The sequence below is a fragment of the Diorhabda sublineata genome, chromosome 5, assembly GCF_026230105.1.
Source record: "Diorhabda sublineata isolate icDioSubl1.1 chromosome 5, icDioSubl1.1, whole genome shotgun sequence".
Lineage (NCBI taxonomy): Eukaryota > Metazoa > Arthropoda > Insecta > Coleoptera > Chrysomelidae > Diorhabda > Diorhabda sublineata.
In genome coordinates this window covers 3,365,411-3,392,359 of record NC_079478.1, presented here as the reverse complement: position 1 = coordinate 3,392,359, position 26,949 = coordinate 3,365,411, and the positions used below count along the sequence as shown (strand labels likewise).

Here is a 26,949-nt window from a genome sequence, read left to right as displayed (position 1 = left end):
AGTAACATTTCGTAACTAGTTAAGACTAGTCTCTAATTCTATGAATTTTGCGCAAAAACGTCAAACCTATGAAGCATTTCTCGTTCAGCCCGAAATCAAGTCAAATTATAAACTTTGCACGTTGCTTGTAGATATTCTAAAATATGTTTGGAAGGTAAGCAATTTGTAATTAAGCGGTGCATGATATTGTCAATACGAAGAAGCTGGTAAAAGCCAACAGACCATGTTAATGACTAGTATTTTTCTTTATGGATCCAAGTAAAAAATGTAAAGGTAAAAATACTGAACCCATCGAATATTTTGACCTTAAATCTTCTTCGGCTTCAGTTGCGTACGAACTGACGCAACCAATACCAGTGGTATCGGAAAATTAATTTTTACCTGCTTTAGAATAACTCAAACAACATCTTATTACATAAGAAGATTTCCAGGATTTGACTGAATTGTCAAAAAAATAAATAAGAACTTTTATGTTCTTGTTTAAATTAGTGGATGTTGCTTGATGATGTTAAATCACCAATCAGCGAACTATGCATGAAACAATTCCAACATTTTCACAAAAAAATATGGGCTTTGATTTTGCATTGACATAGAAAGGTTGTTCGGAAGACATTGGCATATTCTGAGTTCTTAGCAAATGGTGTTTATTCATTGACAAATTTAAAAAATAAAAGGTTAAAAGCTGTTTTATTACATAACGGAAATAAATTCCAGTCTCTTCCAACGTTCACTTAGTACATCTCTTACTTTGTGCCGTAAAACAAAACATTTGAATCGATTGTTGAAACGGAAAAAGTGTTAATGTCACTTCTGCAGATTAAGTTAAGGTTTAAGAAACTTTTTCTTGAAAAACTGGAGCAAGCTTCAGAAGCTTTTTGATACATGAAAAACTTTTTTCGAGATTATCATAAGCAAAAGTTTAAGCTGAGGTCTTGGTCGAAAATTAGAATGATTTCCACAGATGAGAAATTTTCAACGTTAATGAATCGTACTCAAAAAGCCAGTTGTATGTACATATGATACATGCCCATTCAGATAAATTTAAAAACAAAATGGTCTTCAGAAAACCAAGGAGAGTAGAAAAAGCAGAAGCGTTCATTTTTTAATTACTTCTAATTTTTTTTGTAAGTTATTTTGATAGTAAAACCCAATAATGTGTATAATTAATAAATACAAAAGTAAACTTTTTAAAGTCATATCGACATATCGAAATTTTATGCATTGAGTCAACTTTTGTTTTGTGTTATTGGTAAGCAACTTTTTTTCTACACTCAACTTCTTACTAGTGACAACGAACAATCCTAAATATAAAATAGTTTTAAATTTGCTTGTCTTCTATCGTACAAATATGTAAATTTCTAGAAGTTTCATCAGGGAAGAGCATCTTCACATTTAGTAGCTCTATCGGGTTTTTAAAACGTTCGAAATGAATTTTTGTGATGTAGATTTAATAGAGTAAAAGCGAGCTTTCGGGAGTAATTAGATGGCTAACTAAGTCTAGAAGGAATATCGCTGAAGGACGGACCAGATCGTTGACAGAGTGGCAATGAGAAGCAAGGGGACCTGTAGCGTCCTGTTTAGTGATTTCCCCAGAGTAGCATCGATTGGGAAACACAACACCTACCTGAAACTTTCGTACAGTGGCGTGTGTAAAAAACTGACAAAAATATAGATAATTGGTTTTATTAATCGTAATACAATTTATTTCTAAATATTATGAGTACCATCCTTACAATTTAAGAAATAATACATGAGAGTTCACTAATTAACTATTTTTCTGCAAATTTTTCTACAAACAGTCCAAGAATGTTTTTGTTTTAGAATAAAAATGCTTTTGCTTTTTAGTAGTTTTTCATTTCGATTCTTTTTGTATACACAAGTATTTTTGGTTCACAATTCTAGCTTTCAAAATGAAGTTTTTGCTCACTATTTATTTGAACAATTTTTAGAATAAAGTATATAAGTGCTTTTTTGTATAAACTATTGTCAATATAGAATATATTCTAAGCCACTTTAAAATCGGCGATGAAGAAGAAATGAAATTAAATTTTTGCAAATATTTAATAGAAAAAATTATTATAATGTCCACGAACAGCCCATGGAATGAATAAAAAGAGTCTCAACGGTAGAATCTGCCATCTTAGAAGATGATAGGAACACTACAATCAGAGAAAATGTGTTGTCAGTTTGCTTTAGACTTATTTTCGTTCTTCTGAAGTTGTTCTTTGCTCGTATAGTGCTTGAATAAAACTCTCTTGGAAAAACTTTGATAAAGATGAATAAGAATTTCGTTCGTTATTACTTTGAATTAAAAACGATCCAAGCAATCGCGTTTTAGACCAGTAAATAAATATCACAATTTGACATTTTGAACTTATATTTAAAAATAAAAATAAAAATGCACGGTTTCCAAAAAGAAACAATAATATACATTATCACAAGCATAAGATATCTGAAACTGATCGAGATCGAAGAAATTGTGGTGATTGAATGCGATCATCGGGTTGTTTCGTTCATTTTTTTGAACTCTAGAAGTTGTTAGATCCTCTTATATCAGAGGAGTTAAACACAATTTTGCAGAGGGTCATATATTAAATTTTGAATTCGTAGACGGGCCAAAATGAAAATAAAAAGCAATGAACTGAATTATTAAAACATGGTAGGTAATTATGTTGAGCTCGAGTATTCAGATACCTGACTTGTCTTGTTTTTGACAAGCTCATTGATGGCAGGTATCATATTCGTTGTAGTTATTTTAAAAATTGATTGGAATTGATGTTCATTCGTAAGTCTTGTTCAATGTTTGTTCTTATTTATTATCCTTACATAAATAGATGCTACCAAACATGCAGAGAATGCGTACTCTGCATGCTTTTTTAATTCTGGGCAATTATCCAAACTTTTGAAATATTGTGTATAAAATGTAAGAACGTTAATCTCATTAAATTTTACTCTCAAAATACTGTCCGATTGAAGATCTATAAACTTCATTTGCAAATGAACTGGTGCCCGTGAAGCTTCAAAATTGAAAATTGGGAATTCCATTTCATTCATTTTGTGAAAGTTTTTAAAACGATTGTTCCATAATCAAATTTTGTAGAAGTTGAGAATATTCATCCATTTTTTTTTTGGTTCATTGTGCCAATTGATTTTAAATGAGGGAAATGGTCCAGTTTGTTTTTTTACCTGATTATCCCACAGCTTCCACTGGTTTGACTTTTTCTAACGTAAAAGCTTGAATAGGATCCCGTAATGCAAAAAATCTAAAACTACTAGATTGAGCAAACGAACTTCGGTGAAATAAGGGACGTCAGAAAATTTTTCGTCCAAATCTGTTGATGATTTAGACCTTTGCTCTTTATAAAATTTACAATTTCAATTAAAGGCTGCATGACATCATACATTTTTAAATGTTTGGATACCAATGATTCCTGATTAATTAATTATACAGGGAAATCCCACAAAATTCCCTGATGTTTTTTGTTTTAATTTAGTTACAATGTCCGAATGTTTGCTAGCCATGGCACGAGCGTCATCCGTAGTTGTGATGTTAAGTATATTTCAGTTGAATTCATATTTTGCTATCAAATGCTCAACTGCATTGAATAAATATCATTTGATGTTGTAGTACCTGTTAACGGAACGCAATTTAATAGTTCTGCAGTTATTACAAATTTACTGTTAATGCCTCGTAAAAAAACAGATGTATCAAGTTGAGTTAAGTTGAGCTGTATCAACAGTATCAGTGCTTTCGTCAACAGCTACTGAAAAGTTTGTGAATTCCTTAATTTTCTCCTTCAGTTGAAGAACCAAATTTTGAGATAAATCATTTATTCTTGAAGCAACAGTGTTTCTTGAGAGCGAAATATTTTGAATTATTGACTTTTGAGATGGAAATGAAACATCGGCAACTTACAACATGCAATCTTTAATAAAATCATCAGTGAAAGGTTTTAATTTTTTCGCGATTTCTAATGCAACTTGATTTCAGGGCATCTCTGTATTACCTTTAGTAAACATCAATTGCTGACCTTGAAGTTTAGATTTTGAAGATGACAATGTATCGATTCTTATTTTTTCAGTGTAACAATCAAATTTTGACTTATTATTATTATTCTTCAAATTAAACTCTTTACAAACAGCAACTGTTCGATTACAAACCAAACACAGAGGTTTAACTTTCCATTCTATGAAATCACATACAATTTCCCATTTAGACTAAAAAACTCTGTACTCATTACTAACTTTACGTTTTTGTGACGACTATTACCGATTACTCGATTCAACTGACTCACTTCGCGCCGACGCAATCGTTTTATATGGTTAAGGAAGGTTCTATTCTAGACTCGAAGCTCGTGGAAGACTTTATCGTTCTCGACAAAAATAATAGGATATTTCCGCTTGCTGCTAAGAGATGGCGATACTGTCATTTTCTATCGTTTGTCTAGACACGCGCTGTCCTTGAAATTACTTATAAACATCCGTAGATTTGAGAGTACGAGTATTTAAAACATCCGTAGAGGATTCGAATGAAGTCTAAAAGCTCTAAAAAATAATGACCTTGTGGTCCAGTGATTGAATAATTTTTCATGGCCCAGTTTTTAGTTTTTTCTACAGATATAAATTTTGTTTTCAGTTCTTCATGTCAATGAGTAAAACGAAACTAACTGTGTAATAGTAGCGTATATCATCATCAACCTAAACACCCTGTAGCTCAGCAAAAAGTGTATTTGTACCTATTGAAGTATTTATATATTGATCGTATGATTTGACTAATTACTTATAATTCATCCTAATCATTTTTTATAATTGAATTCTTCAGTATTGTCTGTTGTGCTTTGCTGTGACAGGACGCCTGAAATAATCTACAATTCAGTTCACACAAACGGACCATTGGGTAAATTACAAACAATATTTCCAGTTCATTACCGAAGTGTTAAATTTGATGTAGACCACTCGAGTCGATATTAATTTAAATACAAATTTGCAAATTAATGTTGAATGGTAACAACGGTTGGAGCCAGTCGGGGCAACACAATCAAGTGCGATGGAGTAGAAGATATTGTTTAGACTCTTGCGAAGATTCACGTCATAGTTCAGGCTCGATTTGTTTTTCAGAACGTTCGCCGTTTATTATGAAAATTTAATTGATGTTAAACGATTATTGTTTTTGTTTTCGGGTCCGACAACTTGATTTACATTTTTTACGGGCAGTTTTCTTTTTAAAATGACACAATTTTAATTTGATTCCAACAAGAATTTGCATTTTAATTCAAATGAAAATATTATTCCGTACGTCTGATAATATAATTAACTAGAATAAATTGTGTGATGATATCGAGAGTTGTATTATATTTCGAAAATAATGATCGAGAGCCAAAAAATTTGCTAAAAATCGTTGATAGTTGGAGAGAAGATCTCTACGACAATCCAGAGACAAAATAACATGGATAACAAGAAATAGATGCACGCGCTTTCCCTTAATAAACATAAAAAAACAATTCATTAAGAGTAGAACAATGGTTAATTTTTTTTTTTTGGGACAACAAGGTGTATTTTTTGTTGATTTTTTACAATAATAATGAAAGAAATCGTTAATTATCTAGATTAGGTTACACCCCTCCGATTTCGTTAAAGTTTTAATACGTTATAGAGAAAATTATGCTGAAAAATTTAATATATACATGTAGGGTGCGGAAATCATCCCTTCACATAGTTTTTCAACATTGATGTTCCAGAAAAAGGAAAATAATTTATACATCACAGTTTAGTTTCGCATGTCTAACCTAACCTAACCTAACCTAACCTAACCTAACCTAACTTAATCTAATCTAACCTAACCTAACCTAACCTAACCTAACCTAACCTAACCTAACCTAACCTAACCTAACCTAACCTAACCTAACCTAACCTAACCTAACCTAACCTAACCTAACCTAACCTAACCTAACCTCACCTAACCCAACCTAACCTAACCTAATCTAACCTAACCATTAATTTTAACTAAAAATATTGATAGAATATCAATCTATAAACAGTAATACACAAAAATTCATAGAATATTATCTTTTTCATGGTCAAACACGAATAAATGAAAAACGAATATTGATAGATTCACTAACGATAGTCGTATGTAAACAAACTAGACAAAATTTTCTGCAAATTTTATGATTCATGATGTCATAATAAGTTAATGAAGACATGCAAAGGTAAACTTTGATGTATAAATTATTTTTCTTTTTCTGGAACTTCAAAGTTGAAAAACTATGAGAAGGGAGGATTTCCGCGCCCTACTTATAAATATCAAATTTTTCAGCATAATTTTCTCTATAACATACTAATATTTTAACGAAATCGTAGGGGTGTAGCCTAATCTAGATAATTACCAAGAAATCCACTCTGCTACTTTACATAGACACTGTAGAGCCATGCAAAATATACGAAGATGCCTGCATCTAGCGTTGTTATATCTGTGATATGCACAAATTTCATTTGTGTCATTTGATCACACTTTTAACCTGATTTAACACGCAGTGACTATTACCTTTTTCAATATATGAATATGTTACGTATCTAAATCTAATTCTAAAATTAACTAATTTGATGATAAATAAGTATCGATTACAGAAAATGGATAGTAAGTATTTTAGAATAATTATTTTGTAATTATACACCCAGAGTGCGTTAAAACGAAGGTAAGAATTATATTAATCATAAAATGATTTGTTTTAAGTAGCATGGATTCAAATCTATAAATTTTTATAGAATCTCTGTACTCTATAGATCGTATAAATATAAATGTCTTGTTGACACCTCAATGGAGTAGTGACTGCATTGTTGGTAGAGTGCATCGAAACACCTCTATGTTTGTCCTATATATATTAAATTGAGTAAACTGATATTGGAAAGAACAGCTTTATTTTCAGTTCAGTTCGTTTAAACCAATGGAATCAATAACCTATATATAATCGCTTATTATATAGAATTTAATTGCGTTATCATTTTCTTTAAATATAACTTACCTTTTAAGTACACATAATCGTCATAACTTAAATCAGGAGTCGGCAACCTCTTTACAAATTGGTGTTCATGTTCAATTTTGGATAAAGCCAAGGACAAACCGAATGGTGGAAGCAATGGAAATGTCTCTTTCTCCAGGCAAATAAATTTATCTTGCAAACTAACTTAATAATTTCCGTTCTTATCCTGAAGTTCTAAAACACATAACCTAACCTAACCTAACCAAAAATTTTACTTAATATTTCTATGTATCGTGAATGAATACTTTTATTTCCACTACAGGGAATCAAACGTTTTTGAACAGTTTGGCTTAGGTTTTGTTCGCCGAGATGATTTGTTACATGAGTTAGGAAAATACTTTCCTCATTATCCTGCTCAGGACATACTTGGGCTTGATTTTTTATTACAAAAATGACATCGTTTCTTCTTCAAACATTCTACAAATCCAGAAAGTACTTTACCACGATTTAGCCCACGTATTCACCTTCCACATCTTGGAAAAATAACTTGAATTATTTTTGTGAATGTGTAAAGCAAGGAATGTTTGTGTAGTTTGACTAATTTCGTATATATCAAGCAACTACGTCGGATTGTATCAGTTTTATTAGCATTATCCTTTAACCGGGACTCATGTATTATTTGAATGTCTGGAATAGTATGTTTTCATGACAGATCGCTCGATTTCTTTGCTCTACGAAACCATTATCACGTCTTTTCTTTTCTAGAAACGGTCCATCGCGGTGGTATTGTTCTACCCTTCACTATTAGACACCAAATTTCACACAGTCATGCGTGTCACTGCCAGGCTTGCAAGTCTCACACGCGTGCTGTAGGTTGCCGTCCCCTGCCTTAAGAGAGCTTCAAAGAAATTTGATAGTTAATAGACTTGTTTCCCAGATATTTTCTTTCACATAGACAATTCTATAGATCAAGTTCTTGAAAAATTGGTAACATTATATTATATATTTTGAAATCTTAGACCAAATAAATGCACAAAATAACGTTGAAAAATGTTTATTATTTTTTAAAACATTTTAGAAAATAGTGAAGATATGTGATGCTTATATTGTTCACAATAATGGTGGAAGGGTTGGTAGGTTTGGAAAAATATTCGATATATTGAGAAAAGGAAATGGAAATAATAGAGGTGGGACGGGAAAAAGTGGAAGAAAACGCAGTTGTCGCTTTTCTCGTTTTTGTGTTGATGCTGCTTCGGTTTCATAAATTGCCAATAGGATGAAACCTTAAACAACAAAAAATACCCATGATTATAAAACAATAACGAATAATACACTATATAGTATTACGATATAAATTAGACATGTAATTTAATCATTAGACAAACTTTTCACTATAAAATTCATGTAATTTAATCAAATGTAGATTTTAAATAAAAGTATGTTAAAAATTTAAAAATCGAACTAAAATATGAAAAATAAAACATTGAACCAAATTCTTACCTAAGGATATTAAAATAGAAATAAATAAGATCTTCATTTTGTTGAAAAGCGAAAACTAAGTATAAATTATTTTACTTAAACTCGCGTTTTTATATAAAAATATGAGCTACTTATTCATAAAATATGATAATTAAAATTCTGACCCAGAAATTTTTTATTAAAATTAAATTTTTTAATCAGTGAAAAGAGCACAGACCTTTATAACTAAAAATACACCGTTTTGTATTTATTATTTGATAGAAAAAGAACTTTTCCTCTTTTGAAATTAGTTTTATCCAAACTTATAAAGAATGCGAATATTTTGTTCCTATATATTTCTATTATTTAATACCATTTTCAAATCTGTTTAATGCATCTTTATGCACAATACTCGATTTAGTCGATAATATATCATTTTCTACATTTCCCATTGGATCAGAAGGTGTATCATGTAATTCAGAATCGGACATTTGACTTTATTGAACAATTATTTTATAATTATTATATTTTGTTTTCAAGAATAAGACTTTCTTGGTAACAATTGCACGGCTAGGATACATCACGAGGAGCAATTATTCAGCAAATCAAAATCGAAAAAGGAATGGGACAAAATATATTCTTTCTGTCGCCATCTTTGTTTAATATTTTAATATATTGGATAATGAGGGAAACAGCCTTTTTGCAAAACATGCGAGCCAAATTTAACAAGCTACATAATTACCAACACCAGTAACTAACAAAAACAACAGATGCCTACGAAGTATTATCAAAATTTTTTGGAATTAATAATGAACCCTCCTAATCACCAGATTCGTTTGAGAATAACTTTGTATATCAAGATCTTGTTCTCAAGATGTAGCTTGGAGTTTCGCTCGATAATTCAGTAGAGTTTATGCAGCTTGAGACCAAGTTGTTTCCTTTCAGTGAAGACGTGTTTTTCCACGTTAGTCTTCGGTCCAAGTGAATTTCGAGGTATTTTATACCCGTTGTGGTATTTCCTTGGCGTTTAGACTCACGGGTGGGAAATTTCATTCTATTTGTACCGCTTTTGTTTCATTGACTTTTATTCCCCACAACTTTAGCCATACTTGTAGACTGTCCTAGTTTGATTGTAAAAGTTTGGATGCAATTTAAGGGTCTTCGTGCGAAGATCAAACGGCAGTATCGTCGGCGAATGTGGCAGTTAAGACGTTGTTAGAACATAACATAACTTAACAGGCATTTAATTATAATAGAACAGGCAAAAGAAAAAGAGGCAGATATATACATGGATAAGAAGTATCGAGAGAACTATAACAGATAAACATGAAAAGAGGCTAGAGAAATAGCTGAAAACAGAAGGAAACTGAGAACCTGTATCAACAAAATTAGACGAAATCCACTCCGCTTGAGGTAAGCGACCTCATCGTTTTACCACAGCTGCTGAAACACCGACTGATGCATTTTGCTCTTGAAGCAGCTCTATGACGTTGGTGATGGATAATTTTGTTTTATTCACTAAACCTTAGACGTTTCTTATCATTATAATATGATCGATCAATAGTTTTGGAGCAATTTTATTATAACTTGCTTCCTTTTTTCCTCTTGACATTGCGTTTCCACCAAATAAGGGCAATGAAAGCTTATGCACAACTCTTTACTATGAGGATTCAAGCCCATGCTTGATTGCCTTTGATGAATCTTCCTTTCTACTTTCAGCCTTGAGGTGAAAGAATGCTCTAATGCTAGTCAAGATCTCTTCAACTTTTTTACTATTCTCAGCGTTTTAGTAATATGTTGTCGATAATTTGGGTTTTTAACATATTTAAAAATTACTTTATAAATTTAGGTTGAATTGTATTTTATTATAACTTGAAATATAAATCGCGAATATATTTGATAATAATACTTGACAAAAAACGTGTTTCTATTGGTTACTGGGGTTGTGACGTAAAAAGTAAGTAAATACTTAAACGTGGTCGCCGCGTGTCGCCTTTCAAACGCCATTCTGTTGTTGTGAGTGGAGGAAATTGATTGCTTAGTGCGATTTGTGTTTTTGTAAGGGTTTCAAAGACTATTCTAATTGAAATGATGACCGAAATAGGATTTTTCGAAGCAAGATCGGACAATCTACCCAAGGTAGATGCATTCATGGTTGCTACGTTCTTTGCTATTTCACGAAATACCTTTTTTCGATCTTTCCTGCAATCGATTTTGGTTGGAACTGCAGTTTTTTTTAAAATTGTAGTTTCCACATCATATAATTTGCCAAATCTGTTTCAAACTATAGTAACAAATAACAATAGGTTAAAATTTTTTAAATACCAATAGATAGAACTCAAATTGAAGTGTTCTTCACAAACATATACTGAGCTGCCAGGTTTGACGCTCGCATAATGCCTTCTTATAGCTTTAAACTATTATTTTCGTCGATTTTCCTCTCGAGGGACTAGTGTTTGAATACTCACAGCAGTGTTAGTGTTTTTTTTTTAAATACCAACAACTCTGCTTAAACTGTATTTACTTCTAACCTCACTTAAGTCTGTTTACTTACTTTCTACGTCACATAACGTCACACTCAGTCATGTGACAACAAATGCGTTTTGGCGCGTCATTTAGGTATTTAAATTTATTTTTATGAACTAATATACCGTTTAAAAAACGTTAAAAAATAGTGTGTGATTAAGAAGGATATACTAAACGTAGTTAAGGTATGAAAAAAAGTATGCAGTTGTTGATCAACCTTATTATTTTTCCTTCATCTGAAAAAAATGTAGGAAGCTATAAGAAGCACTAATTTTTCAAATGGAACTAAGATAACTAATACACAAGATTTATTCGTCGTTGAATTAATTGAGGATAGCTTTGGATATTATTTCAATAACATTTTTCAATTCTACATGTATGTTTTGCATTGCTTTCGGTAACATGTTGGAAATACTGCCAGTATGCCGGATGATAACTATTCAAATTACCATGTGGCCTGCAGATAATTTTGATTGCACTGTAAAAGTAGATTATTAAATATGTCAAACTTTCGCTTGTTTATTTTAACTTTACAGTCTACTTTATGATAATATGCGAACTTGGGTTAAAAGTTTATTACGGAACTAAAAATATGCTCAATAAAATAACATCCATTAAACTGGAAGGCAGCTCATTTTGATTATATAATTTCGTATTATTAGAACCTGATAGTAGAATCAAAATCACAATGAAATATACTAGAATTTATATTTTTCTAGGGAAAACATTTGAATTGATTCTTTTCTAATGATGACCATATTACTGGTAATAGGGTACGTTCCATCAAACTCGCAATACTTTCGATGAAGACAACTGAAGTTCCCATTCTATAAAAGAAAAAAGTGGATGTTGTAGACGAAACGAAGAACTTGAGAGCTGTTGGCGTTGAACTTGATTCAATGTGATTTCTAGTCACTCCAAGCAACACAGTTAAGATCAGCAGCTTAAAAATAATAGTACTCCTTTCTAACAGCGTCAATAAATAGCTTTAAGAAACTGACTTTATAATTTTTTATTCTCTTCGCTTTGTGATTGAGAAATTTACGAGGTTCGATGGTTTTGCCTTGCCTCAGATCAATTAACGTCTTAGCAGTCCTTATGCGTCTCGCAATAAGCATTTTTCCCCGCTGTTTTTGTTTCATCGCCTCACGAAATTTTGGAATTAAATTGGCATAAGGAGCAAATATATTTATTGCAACGTTTTGCAAGCAATCTATTAAAATAACGCTTCCAGCACCTCAAAATATGATTTCCCGAGGTTTTATCTTGAATTTCTTTGGAAACTCCCACTCCTTACTTCACATTTTGGTCGCTACATAGATAGTAGTGATTTTTTGTGTGTGTATTTATTAACAATTGTGGTACCCATCGTACAAAAAAATTTTTCATGTCCAATTCAATCGTAATTATCATATGTACCACATGGTAAGATAGACCGGACTCTTTTTGTCGATTTTTCACCCCTACATTTAATCCGGCCAATTTAGACATAAATTCTCATCTCCCATCAAGCAGAAAATCAGTAAAATTGTTTAAAATTCAATTGAACATAGAATTTGAACATCCATCATTTCCCTGTATGGAAAAATTTTTATTCAAGGTCAATGGTCAAAAAAATGAGTTTTTCGCAATTTTCAGCAAAACGGTGAGTTTAATCATAAAAATACTTCAGAAAAAAATTGTAGATCATGAAATTATCTACAAAAAACTTGAAAATATTTTTTTTCCTGTGAAGCACCATTTCTGAGATATAATGATTCAAAAAGTTGTCGTATTTAATGGTTTCACCAATATATTTTCAGCAGTTAACTTTTCATATAACAAATTTCTGTTGACTGGTTGGAGCTGTCATAAGTTCATCAAATAAATTATTAATTGACGAAAATGTTGCTAAAGTTCGACGATGTTGTTCTGCAGCTTTGATATGTCTCTTGCAATCATTCTAACCATTGAATTCGACAGTAAATCTGAAACATTATAACTTTTGAATCGTTATATCTCAGAAACGGTGGCTCGCAGGAAAAAAAGTATTAATACTTTTTTTGTAGATAATTTTATGATCTACAATTTTTGTTGGAAGTATTTTTATGATAAAACTCACTGTTTTGCTGAAAATCGCGAAAAACTCATTTTTTTGACCTTTGACCTGTAATCAATTTTTTTCCATACACGGAAATTACGGGAATCATTTATTTTGAATTGTATTTTAAACAAGCAACAACCAAATTAGGAGATTTCAAGACTGCTTTGGATATTAAACTAAATACAACTATTTCACTCTAATAAATTTTGACTTGATTGGATGTTTTCCCACGGACAACTTTTCCTTACATTGAGATAGTACTTCTCCCATTTATTCTCCATGTTGTGATTATTAATTGACATATATATATATATATAGCTTCTCTCTAATTGGACCGGACTAATTATAAACATTTTTAAGTACGGGAGCGGCTAAAAATGCTATACATATACGGACAATACCATCTTTCCCCTAGGGCATATTTCATTGCAGATTTCTTTAGTGTATCCTTGTAAATTCCATGCGTTGATCGATTATAGGGTAATTAGAAATAATTTTTTTCATTTATAAATGGGTATAGAAAAGGTGAAGTTCCAAACCCAAACTAGTTCATGCACCGACAAACGTTTCGATAAGATAAAAATCGAGTTGTTGAGTTAATCATTAACATGCAGACAACGTGCAAAATAAACCTGCGGGGAACTAACAGGTAAAACATTTTAAGAGCGACAAATGAAGAGAAATAGCACACAATAAAAGTTACTTAAACGTTCACCTAGACTAGTTGAGAGTCAGTACAGTGGAAAGTGAAATATTATAACAAAATATTTTTCCTCATTATTTCTAACTGAACTTGTGGAACTAACAAACTGGTAAAATTCTTACTAAATAAAAATAAAAGCAATGCTCATATTCGTTTTGAAAATAATGATCAATAACAAAAACTACAGATGGGATTATTGTACCAGATATCGCAGTATCAGTAATTCCAATATAGCGTAATTAAAAAGAATATTCGATTACGGGTGAGTATCCAATGGGAAATTATTTACTACGAAGCTCCAATTCGATTTTATTTTTTTTAAATTAACGCATATTGTATGAATACTCGAAAATTTAAATGAAGTAAAACTTAAAAAATCGTTCGCGGAATGAAATTGGAAATATTGTTTGAAAATTTTTGATTGTTTACTCTATTCTATCAAAATAAAAATTAAATAGATCATCTCCGTGATCGAGTACTGGACGTGTGGTTGATTTACGCCAGGAACAATGACGAAGAAAAATTTTCGTAACTTCACAGTGATTGTTCACTTTTATTTTGTATACAGGGTGATTATTGATTAGAGTGATAAAGTTCAGTGCCTCCTTTGTCGTTTTAGATATCAATTTGAACATTTGAGAGATTATAGCCACTATTAGTCTTCGCAATTTGAAATTATTTACAATCTGACTATGATTTATTTATTAGTTGGTACTGTAGAGGTTGAATTACAAATACAAAGTAAAAACGAGTATATTACAAAGAAATTAAATGAACAAAATATTAAAAAACTATCCTATCTACTGCAGTATACAGTACACCTTTTGGTTATCACAATGTGTGTTCAAAATGTCCTTCAAAGACATCTGTGCATGATTGAAAGCGATAATTGAGAGTTAATCATATTACGAAGCATTTCTATAGAAACATTTCGGAATTAATCCCGTATGTTGTTGAAGATATTTTTCACATTCCATTATTAATGTGACCCCAGAAAAACGAGTCCATTGTATTGAAATCTGGTGATGTTGGTGGCCACTGTACTGGACCATTTGCTCCGATCCTTTAACCAAGAAATTGTTCGTTCAATACAATTTCCAAAAAAATATTGTCCTACTAGACATTCAACAACTATCTATTTTGATTATGTATGTGATATGGATTATTTGATAAAAATGATGTCTGTTAATACAACCAGTTTTATTAAACGTGGCTGCATCTCCAAATAAAATATAGTCGAAAATAACTATTTGTTGATTAACTTTTCGTATAATCCACCTAAAAAATGTCTTTTCCCAAAATCAACTTCAGTTAATTCCTGTTGCAACATCTCCCAATATTCAGAAGAACACCGCTGGAGGCTCTTCCACTGTCTAGAGAATCATTGAAGCAAGCAAGGAGGATAAGTTTATGGGCATTGTGTGGGCAATAGTGGGCAAGAAATCCCGGAACCTTCGGCCTGGGGCTGGCAGCACGCCGATTCCTGCTGTAGTTCTGTGCTTTGGGAATCATTTTGGACAACGAGCCCAACTATTCCTCTCACATTCGCAAAATTCACTTGCGATTAAAGTGTGAATGTAAACAATAGTGTGTTTTGGATGCGGAAAACGACTGAATCTTAAACCGAAACTCACTCATTGTAATTTTGTAGTATTTCTAGATTTTCTTCAGTGAAACAGTTTTCTATTCAAGTTAGTCTTTCTTGTTTCTGCAGGTCCCTTCTAACAAACAGACACTATTTCTCTTTGAACCTAAAAGTAAAAAAAAAATGTGGATTTTATGGACATAAAAGTGTGTAAAAATTCTGTTCTATTAGGTAGTGCTTCAGCCAAGTAGGCAAACACTCATGACTCGAGAACGGATAGACGAATCGGCGGTAGCACTCAGATTGTATCCAAGGAGTTTATGTATCAAGCGACATCTAATAATCATTAAGTACAAGGTTGAAGCCCTTAACCTCCGGACTATTATATATGAAAAAAATATAACACGTTAATCATATCTTCTTCCATTTAAAACCATTCAAAAAAATCGTGAATAAAGTGATTAATAATGAAAAAAACCAGTTATCGAACAGTCTTTTATACTTTACAAATGTAAACACTACTTTATTGGCAAATGACCCCCTTAATTTTCGGCTTTATTGTATCGAATCCTTGTTTGAAATAACGGTTCCACCCCTGGTTTCCGACTTTCTTCCTAACATTTATAACAATTTCCGCATATTATTTCCGACGTACGATCCAACGCATTTCGAAACCGGACAAATAATTTAATTCCGTTCGCAGTTTGACGCCCAATTACGTACCGAGTAATTGAAACCCAGCAAATAATTAGACTGTCACTTGTCTTGGTAGGAGGGAGGCGAGAACGGAGGCGCCGAACTGACGACGTCGCCTGGCCCGCAGAAAAAGGGCACCAACCACACGAACGTACATACAAGAAGGCTTCTCAAATATATACTATATATATTCCACGTGTTGATTTCAATATATGATACGAATTAATGTCTTGCAGTTAAATTTAATTATCTTGTAGTTTATGAGGCTTCTGAAAATATCAGAAACCCTTATATAAACATAACTCGTTATCACAATTAACCAAAACTAAAATTAATCTATTACCAATTAATTAATTGTTGTTTTAAGACGATGGCTCTTCCATCACCTCCTAGGGATATAAAGGGAAATATTAGTACTCACAAAAATAGATGTGGACGCTTGACCAATAAGAAAATTCTTACCGTTCATATCCTAAAATTTACATATAAGTCTTAAATTTTTTCATTTTACTTTGAACTCCAAGTAGCCTTATATTCTACCACCCAAAAGAGGAGGCGATGCAAAAAGACAAATACAATCTTATATAAGGTCGGTATATCAACATTTACACGTTGAATTCTGAAATTTTCCATCTAGCAGGTTTGTTCCAAGGTTACACTCTAAGACCACCATCATATTATCTTGAGGAAAATTTGATCCAGGATCACTGAATAGGGCCTCTTCAGGAAAGAACTAATACTAGACTCTTAGAACCTACACGATATCTTCGGATCACAAGTTGAATTGATAAATTAGCAGAGAAATTGCAGACGTGAAAACCTATAAAGCTGCTTGCTACTTTAAGTAGAATTTGTAGTAGTGACCTAGTGGAACAAGTAATTGAGTTCCATTAGAACCAATTTCTATAAAGTAGTCAAACCTTAAGATCTTAAAAAGTTAGTTTATGTAAAGACCTGGACGAGCTTCCACGCTTCAGCATAATCTTATAGGCTTGCAACTTGGTAACGCAATCTCATGAAAAAATGATAGCTCACATTTTCAATGTGGGCTCGGTCATTTCGGGCATCGGAGAAGAGGAAGTGGCACTCAAAATGCAAACGAAGGTGATTGGAGAACAGCGGCCAAGATGATGACACTCAACGAGAAAGAAAGAGAGAGGGATGAGCTGAATTCGAAAAATCCTCAGGAAGCTGCGTTTTAAAAGTAAGGAAAAAGTTGCCATAGCCAGGGAGAAACATCTATGACCAAGTGAAGTCCAACGTTTTAAATGTTTTGTTGAAAATGTTAGAGAGTATGGTAGATAGATCCATCACAGACGTGCATTGGTATCAGTTGGGTAAATTCATGGAGACTGGTTTCTACAACGTTGGAAAATACATCGAGAAAGCACGTCACCACAAATGCGCAATACTTTTTTATCTAAATAGGAGAAGCATTTTATTTGACTCAATAAACAGAATGATTCAAAATAGAGAAATTTGTTGTTGGTGATCTTCACACCAGCACGATACCAACACTAACAAATACACTGTCTAACGTCCACTTTCAGTAAAGTAAATTATATTGAAAACTATTGAATGTGGTTTACATTCAAGAAATAAGTCTATCTGAATTATAAATTTTATGATTGTAACATGAAAATGAACGAATAAAAAGTTCAATAAATGTCAAATTTCTGTTGGCTTTTAAGTTTATACGATTTGTTTGGTTTATTAGAAATTAGATATAATTTGTTCTACTCCAAAGAGACGCTTCGTTTACGTTTCACTTTATTTTTCGACAAATGAGAAACATAAAAGTTAATCTGGAAATTGTATCTTTGATTAAGAAAATCTTCCTCCCGAATACTTTATCAAATTAATACTTGTATCGAATAGGATGGTTAATTTTCCTCATGACTTGATATCTGCAAGAATTAATTGATTGTAATGGTATTTTTTCTCTTAGGATATGTTTGATCTTTTTTCAAAGTAAGCCGCAGCGTGTGAATCCAGCTTTCTAAAACACGCAGATTTCAATATTTCTATCTACAACCCGGAAAAAGTCTATTTTCAATGTCAACGTTTCAATAATTGATCTAATAGTATAGATGTTGTTTCATAATTCATATTGCTGTGAAATAGTTCAAAAATAATAAGTTATGTCCGGCATATCAATTAAAAAATGCTGCAATTCACTTATCTATTCTTTGCTTCGTCATTTTTGTCGATTATCCTCATGAATGGATGTACTTTTACAAATGATTCATATCAACCCCTTTGTTCACCCTCAACATACTTCACAATTTCGAATAGACAGTCAATACACTCCGACGTTTTGAGATGGTGATCATGATTTAAATATATTATTATGATATTTATTCATAGTTTAGAGGTTAAAAAGGTTTTTCTATTTTTTACTTTCACATATTAAACACATGGTATTAACAAAATTTTCAACAATACATACCATTTACATGAATTTTTAAAAAATTGAAAAATTTTGTACAAACGAAATTGATAGAGGTGCTTGACATTACATAATCTGAGTTTCTGGATTCGAATCTAACATCTAAAAAGAAAAAAACCAACTTTTTAGGCTAGGATAAGTTAGTTTAGTTTTGGTTAGATTAGGTTAGGTTAAATTTAGTTAGGTTGGTTAAGTTTGGTTAGGTTAGGTTAGGATCATTCTATATCGATATTTTTTTAGCAGAAATCATACATTACATAAATTATTGTGTTAAAAATCATTATTTTATTCTAAAAGTAAACAGATATGTATATATTCAGAGAATATATTACTGGGTACCGAAGTTGAAACGAAAGGCAAATTTCCAACGCTTTTCTCTCACAGAAGTTACAGTAAAAGACAGAAACATATGAAATTATGTGCTTCGGCTTTATCTTTCCTATTTCTTCTATTTTTTCGATTTGTCGATGTTGAACGATGTTACATCGATGGTTTAGGTTTCGATATCGATATTGAATCATCGATGTTCATGAACAATTCGACGATGTTTGATGAACATTAATGAATCGTTTGCATCCCTATCAATAACGGCTGTGGAAGCACTTCTCATAGCTCGGCTCCTTTTTATTTACGCAATGAATGTTTGCATATTTTTATTTATCGCATTCAACTCAACCTATATATCTATACCAAACCAAGATAGTCCACAACTACATTTCATTTTATCTGCTTCTGTTGTAAATTTCTCAATAATCACTTTTCTAGTCGATGATTTGGAAGAAGAGGGTGATACCAGAAAGCATATTTATTTCTTTCGGAACGTTTTGAATCAAAGCAACAAAATTTGAATTTTCAGAAGATGACATCTTAGAATTGTTCAAAATGCCTTTTATTAACCTTACTTGCTGATTTCAATTTTCGTAATCAAAAAGGGAAAACTACAAACCTCTAGGGTTTGATTTGGTGAAAACTTGTTACAGATGGTTCTTAATTGGAATTAAAGATTTGAAATTTAATTCCGTAATTAAGTATTATAAAAAAACATTCAATAATTTCATAAACATTGAAACCATACAATTTTATCAAAGAGTGATTGAAGTTAATGGATCTGTAAGAAAGACTTAATCCATTTATTCGAAAAAATAAATCAATAAGAACACAGCTACGGGTTTATTGCATCTAGTTCCACTTAATAAAAATCTCGGTCAAGTTGGAAGGAGAAAGCGTTTGTAACCCTTTTAGACGAAATTAGATGAGTGCACCAGATGAGGTCCGAATCTAGTTAGCCGGTTTTATGGACTGACGAAGTTTTTGGACAGGAACGGGTCGAGCCTCCAAACATGTTCTGCTTGCGTAATGAGAATACACAATAGAAACGTCGATTTTTTTTTTCAGATCGGTTCATTACGTAAAATATCACTTGAGGGTAGCCCAATGAGTTAAATATTCTGCATCAAAAGGTTACTTAAAACTAGGGTTTGAATGAAATGGGAAGAATATGGTAAATGAGATAATAGATAAGATAAGATAATAATAAAGAACCTGTTAAACTGGATTGATACATAAATTCATCTCCGGAAACTTTCAAAATATTTATCAGCAATATTAAATGAAGTATTTACAATGAAATTCGTCACAAAACGATCTCTCAGTGGAGTGATATGTGTAGATAAATATGCGTTTTTATATCTGAAATATGTACAATTCAATTCACATGAACAAACTTGTTTGATATGATGATTTGTAAAAGATACTCCTAAAAATTGTGTTTTATTATGCTGTTGTTGTTTTAATGAGGGTATTTGCTTTGCTAAATAACATTTCAATTGAAAAATTGGAAAGAATTTAATGATTTTACGTAAACATGAAATTGCTCAAAGAGTTTAACAAGAGATCATATTCATTGTTTTGTTATAGAACATGCGATAATTCAAGAAAATGGCGGTAATCAGATATCGATTAATAAAAAATGGTTTTTTTTGAAAATATGTTGGACTTTATTGTTCACAATAACGACTATTATGCCTGTCACTTTATGATTCAACGTATACTGCTATTGTGGAAACAAATGTTGAATGATGAAAAACTTCATCATTCAACGACTGAGTAAAATTTTCGCAGAGCGTTCGATTGTAGAACCACATCATCTAATAGAGTAGAAATGTTTTTAAACAACTCACTACTTTTTTATGTATCAAAACCGTGAGTGTTTTATGTTTGTTACAAAAAGATTACAAGCAATCAACATTTGATTTGAAACAGATTCTTAAAATTTTTCAATCAATATATCAAATACCAACGATTCACATGGTTTTAATTCGAGAGATTAGTAGTTTTGATAGAAAAATTAGAAAAATTCAGATGATTATGGTGTTGTTATGGTGAGCGTTTTTTGCTGGTTACAAAAAGATAAAAAACAAGATACATCAACATTTCTCATAAGACGTTCAAGATCATGTTTTTGTTTTGAACAGATTTTTAAAATTTTTCAATTAAATACCAACGACTCATCTGCTGATTCACATGTTTTTGATTAAAGATTCTAGTAGTTTTGATATCACGATTAAAAAAATTCAGATGATTATAGTGTACTTACGCTTATGATTATTGACAATTGTAATAATTGGATTTCAAATAATATTCTAGTTGATCAAAAACAAATGTGAACAAATATGAAAATTTCATATTCCATCATCAGTATTTTTGTTATTGCGAAAACTAACAACAATAACGAGGATGAGAACATATTATACTTCATTTGGAACAAAAAACTTTGAATGACAACACAACAAACATTCTGTGAGAACTTCTCATTTTTCAAAATAAAAAAAAATTAAAAAAAAATATTACCGAGTAGTATAGACATCTAAAACAGTTTCAAAATGTCTTATCACTTTCCACCATTGAAGGGCGATTATAACCATTTGATTTTGAAATATTTTTAAAATTCACCCACCTGTTGATACATATTGACTTGTTTTGATGTTTTGTCAAAGCTTTAAAAATAAAAGTTGAGTCACCCAATGTATCGATAGCTATTCATATATTTACTTAGATTTTGTTATGTTATTTTCTAGTTAAATAAATTTTCTAGATTAATGAGGAAGATGATACCCAAGACCTAAAAGTTTTCTATATCATAATTACCTCTTATTTCCATAGATTTGGAAAGATTTTTCTCTGTTTCGCACGCATATTCGTAAACAGTTTCTGGTGATTTTCTATGGTGGGTTGGTACTGGTGAATAATAGTTTCTTTTTGACAATTGACTGGACGATGCATTATTAGGTAATGTGTGAGAGATTTTAAGATATTATTCACATGACTTTTGATGAGTTTTACTCAAAGAAAATATGGACAAAACATACAAATATACAGTAAAGAAATTCCTTGTAAAGATTTACCTTGAAATGGTTGGATGTTTTGATATATTGAAATTATTATATATCATTCTATAGATAGGTTACGGCCACGTTCCGCAATTCTGGTGGTGTAAATTGAAGTTCTTTACCCAACTTTCTACTTACAGGATGAGTTTTTTGTGACTTGAGCAAAATTTAAATTCAAATAATGTTTCCAAAGTCAACTGTCAAACGTAAATCAGTGCTACCAACCAACCACATTCGTTACGGTGTAATTTCCCTAATGTATATTTTTAACAATTTTTTTATAAATAAATAATGTTAATACAAGCCGAAACATAGAATATAGACGCTATCGTGTCCTAATTTGGAACTCTTGGTGGAATGAGAAGCCTTTTGACACACTATATATTAATTATTTGAGCTACATTAGTTATAGAAGAATTTTCAGATTTTATCTTTTATTTTATGTCTTTTTGTTTACATAACGACCAATCACTTTCTATTCACTAGTCTGTCTATATTTTCAAGAGTATTTAACTAACATGAATATGTCATAAATTTTATCAAAAATTTGAGGATCGTGGTCAAAATTGTATTATAAACCAGATATGCGAACAAATAACGATTTTACACGAAGCATTTTTATTCAAGCAAACTATCTGTATTTTTTCATAATTTCTGACTTTTCCCGTAGGTGAAAATAATTGAGCAAAGAAATTTGTTTTCTGAATATGTAGTACCAAAATTTGGAAAGTTTTTGAGACAGTTTCATCTATTATTATAAGATAGGAAAACAGATGCAGTTATTAAAGAAAATAATCTTATCGCGCGGCTTTCAAATGATATTTGAATATATTATTGTCACGAACTCGTTTACGACATGGACAGTGAAGCCGGTCCTATTCGACTATAATGGAAGTTTAAAATTTAGCGAACACGCCGCATTCGTTTATTTTTACACATGTTTTCATCATAGCGCTGATTTTAACTAATTTCTAGGAAAGTCTTTTCATTTGTTTGTTCACTTTCTAGAATTGTTGAGATATCCTTTTTGGGTAATAATAATAATTTGTTTTTAAGCTAGTACGGACTTTATATATAAAATTAATAGTGAATGGAACGAATTAGTAAAAAGTAACGGATGGATTTAAATAAATTGATTGAATTATGAATATTTGATTTTACTGACTATTATAGTATCTAGTGTAAGTGTGTAAATAATTAAGTAAGTAAGAGACAATGTGTATAAATCCACTCCACCGTTAGAAATAGTTTAAATTAGTAACAAAAAATAGAATGTGTATTTGCCTACCTTCATGATAAATCTAGTCAAAGGTCAAAATATACGAAAAGAATTAAGGATTATATACAATGAGTACTCTCAACCTATAATTTAAATTTCGAACACGAAATCAAAACATCTAATCAAACATATTAGCACATATAAATTAAATTGGAAATTGATTAAACAGAATAATAATTTCTAGTATCAGGTTTCAATGCTGATGAAACTCAATATAATTCAGAAAAGAAAAGAGGTTCAAGCTATTTTCACCGAATCTGAAGGTTTCATAAACGATATTTGGTAGACCATTTTCTTATTGTTAAGCCCACTACCAACGAGTATTTTTAATTATGAAATTCCCGATTTTAAGGGAGAGAATAATTTAACATCTAAATTCTTACCCGCAGTCGACGACAAGATGGTAGCGTACGGGCCATTGCACTACTATATTGACAACAACGTCAAAAACACTCTAATTGGACACGAGATATTCCATTAAAACAATGGAGCATACTGCTTACGTCAATTCGTTTCTCGAAAATAGATTCTCTGCAAAATTTTACGATCAACAACTTGTTTTCCTAATTAATAAAATATATATTGGGAAACATGGTGAAGCTGAAACTGACGCCCAAGAAAATGAGGATAAAACATATCAATGGCATAGCCGAAGGGAAGAGAGGGTTCCAAATGAGTAATAAAACAATAAAGGACTGGAGCTCAGAGTAGAACTCACTACAAAATTCAGAGGACGAAAAAATATGTTTAGAATGTTTCCTCTTAATTAAATTTCAGAATATACTGTTCGTTTCGTAAACAAAAACACTACTTTATACGTAAATAAATATACACATAATAGCTTGTAACAAACTTTATTCAATATTTGGGAAAGTTCACAGATCAACAAGTAAGTTGTAACTGATATAAATATACAGTGTGTAAAAGTCAAATTGACAAAATAAAATGTTTCTGATTTTGAAGGTATATCAATTGAACCAAAATACTTTTCCGAGATTGAGTTGAATAATCTTGTAATAGATCTAAATCTTTTTAAACAAGCTTCAAATTTGAAAGTAAAAATATATCTGAACCGTCAGAACAAGCCATTGACCAAGGTCATCATAAAATGTTTCTGATTTTGAACGTATATCAATTGAACCAAAATACTTTTCCGAAAATGAGTTGAATAATGTGGTAATAGATTCAAATCTTTTTAAACAAGCTTCAAATTTGAAAGTAAAAATATATCTGAACCGTCAGAACAAGCCATTGACCAAGGTCATCATAAAATGTTTCTGAGTTTGAAGGTATATCAATTGAACCAAAATACTTTTCCCAAACTGAGTTAAATAATCTTGTAATAAATTTAAATGTTTCGAAACAAGCTTCACATTTGAAAGTTTTGAGACTGAAAAAAACATTTCCTTCTCTGAGACACCATAATAAATTTTAATTGTGGCGTTATTTCTCCGAACAAAACTTCATGTTCAGGTTTCAAAAATTACATAAAAGGCCTGAAACCATACGAACCAAACGACTGGCGTTTATTCTTTACAGCTCAAACCGTTTCATATACGAGGTTTACCCGGAAAATACGTAAAAAAGATTAACTATTTTCACAATTACTCAGGTATTAGAACATGTTCTCCTTTAAAGTACATTCACTTCTGCCAACATTGCAGAAAGTGTTCAGTTGTTATGCTGTTCAGTGTCGTTTCTGCCTTGATGGTTTTCCCATCTTCCATGTGCTGCTCCCGAAGCATTTTCCATTTGGGGAACAAGAACAAGTCACAAGGGACTAAATCGAATGAATAAATGGGGTGATCTGTCAGGGTGATTTAGCATGGTGCCAAAGACTGAAGCACAACGAGCGATCTGTGAGCGGGCGCATTGTCGTGATGAAAATCCCCTCTTTCCTCTGCTTTCAACCAATACTAACAACACTCAACCCTCATTGCTTTCTGTTCAGGAGTCCTTCCGGGAACTTTTTTAACCACTTGTTCACGGCTGGTTCCTTCAGAGACTTGACTCCGTAAACTTATTTCACACGGACATTCTAGCTTTGCAAGAAACTTGATGTTGATGCGCTGTTACCCAATAAGGGACAGATCCAGCCCACCGACGCATGCCTCCTGGAAAATAAAGTTTTATATGTATTTCCGGTCAAACCTCGATTATTTGGAAAAGTTAACAAGAGCATTGGTTAAGAAGAAATTAGTCCTTGAGAGAAAATATGGATCTAGAATTCAATGGAAGCTCGTGACTAAATTTTGCTTCTACCATTCATATAAAACATACTTTGCTGAATCATAAGATAAAGACGGTATCTACTTTACTTTCAGGATATAGGATAGCTCTAGCTACCAAACATCATCTCATTTTCCATACGCAACTAGGTGTAAGGCACTGGAGTTCCGTAGTCTCTCGATCTCCACGTATATTTTTCTACATTCTCCACCCAGCATTTTAATGCGGCAATGCCCGACAGGATACCTGTTATCTTTTTATGTTTCTCAGCCTTTTTCTTCAATATACTTTGTCGCTGAAGTAATTGGAAGGCTACATTATTCATTTTGTCTAGCTCAGTTAACATTCCTAACTCGAATCGTATCTCACGACATTGAAGCGTAGAGCTCTAATGGTTCCTTGGCTAACAGACAAGATGATAATCTCCTGTATGCGATATTTCCTCTCAAAAATAAACTGAACACATTTTTCAATTGCATATATTTCTGATAGAAAAATTTTGATTTTGTTTTGATTCAATTATATATTTATTCCTTCTCAATACATAGTTGAAACATCTGAAAGTTCGAAACATCTGAACGAGTATTACTTAAAATAGATTCTGCGAAAGTCTAAAGAAAATATTTAACTCCATGAAAATTATTTTTCTCCTTTTTATAACCTCCAGACTGCCTCCATGAAACATATGCCTACAGGACAGTTAATTAACTTCACTTCTTTTTATTTCGGCGGTATTTCAATTTTCGAAGAATACGTGGATTTTCAGCACACTGCAAAGCCGCAAACTTTCTTTCAGCTTAAGATATTTTACGGCGCGGTTTTATTAAAAACTTTTGTCACAGATAAGTATAGTCATAGCCGAGATTTCCATCAATTAAACTCGGCTTTGATAAGGTATATCAATAGTAATTTCACGATTATTCACGTGGTAAAAACGTTAAAAATTTTGCTAAACTAGTAACAGAAATTGGTTTGTCATTGTTTGAATAGCCATGTAATTTCCTCATATTTAATATAAAGGGTAAATTTTGAATAGAATCCTGGTGATTTTCCATTCAATTGTTAAAAACTTTTGAAGCTGTGTTGCTGCGTAGCGGAAATAAAATTTCTGTAGCGGTTGATCGTGGTTCACATACCAAAGAAACTTACGAACATATTAAAGTTCTTCTTGACGTAATTAAATTTTTTGCACTTTTTCTTGAAATACAGCTTGGTTACACAAAATTTCGCTGTTTCATTTACGCATGGTACATTAAAGTCAAAAAAATCACTCTACATGAAAGTGTGACACGTAATATAAGGGCATAAAAATGTTAAAAATGATCTTTTGTGAGCCTTGATGACATTCTTTCACAAACAGTTTGACTTTATAGGAAATTTTGTACTTTTTATAAAAATACCACAAGAAAACTCAAGGTTTCGATAATTTACATTCATATATTATTGTATCATGACCTTAATACATGCAAAACTTGATGTGTAATGTTTAGGACAATATTCTGATCTCATAGTAAGGTATAGAAAAACATGCAATATAATTTGTATCTTCTAAGTAGAAATTTTCAAACTAAT

General features: G+C 31.6%; 1 long non-coding RNA gene across 1 annotated transcript; it reads right to left on the bottom strand.

Moving 5' to 3' along the window:
- Positions 1–14,487: 14,487 nt before the first annotated feature.
- On the bottom strand, positions 14,488–16,182 carry LOC130444180 (uncharacterized). Its single transcript, XR_008909924.1, has 2 exons — positions 16,059–16,182; positions 14,488–15,501 (listed from the first exon to the last, which is right to left on the bottom strand). It is a non-coding gene; the product is annotated as an uncharacterized LOC130444180 (long non-coding RNA).
- Between the last annotated feature and the right edge of the window lie 10,767 nt (positions 16,183–26,949).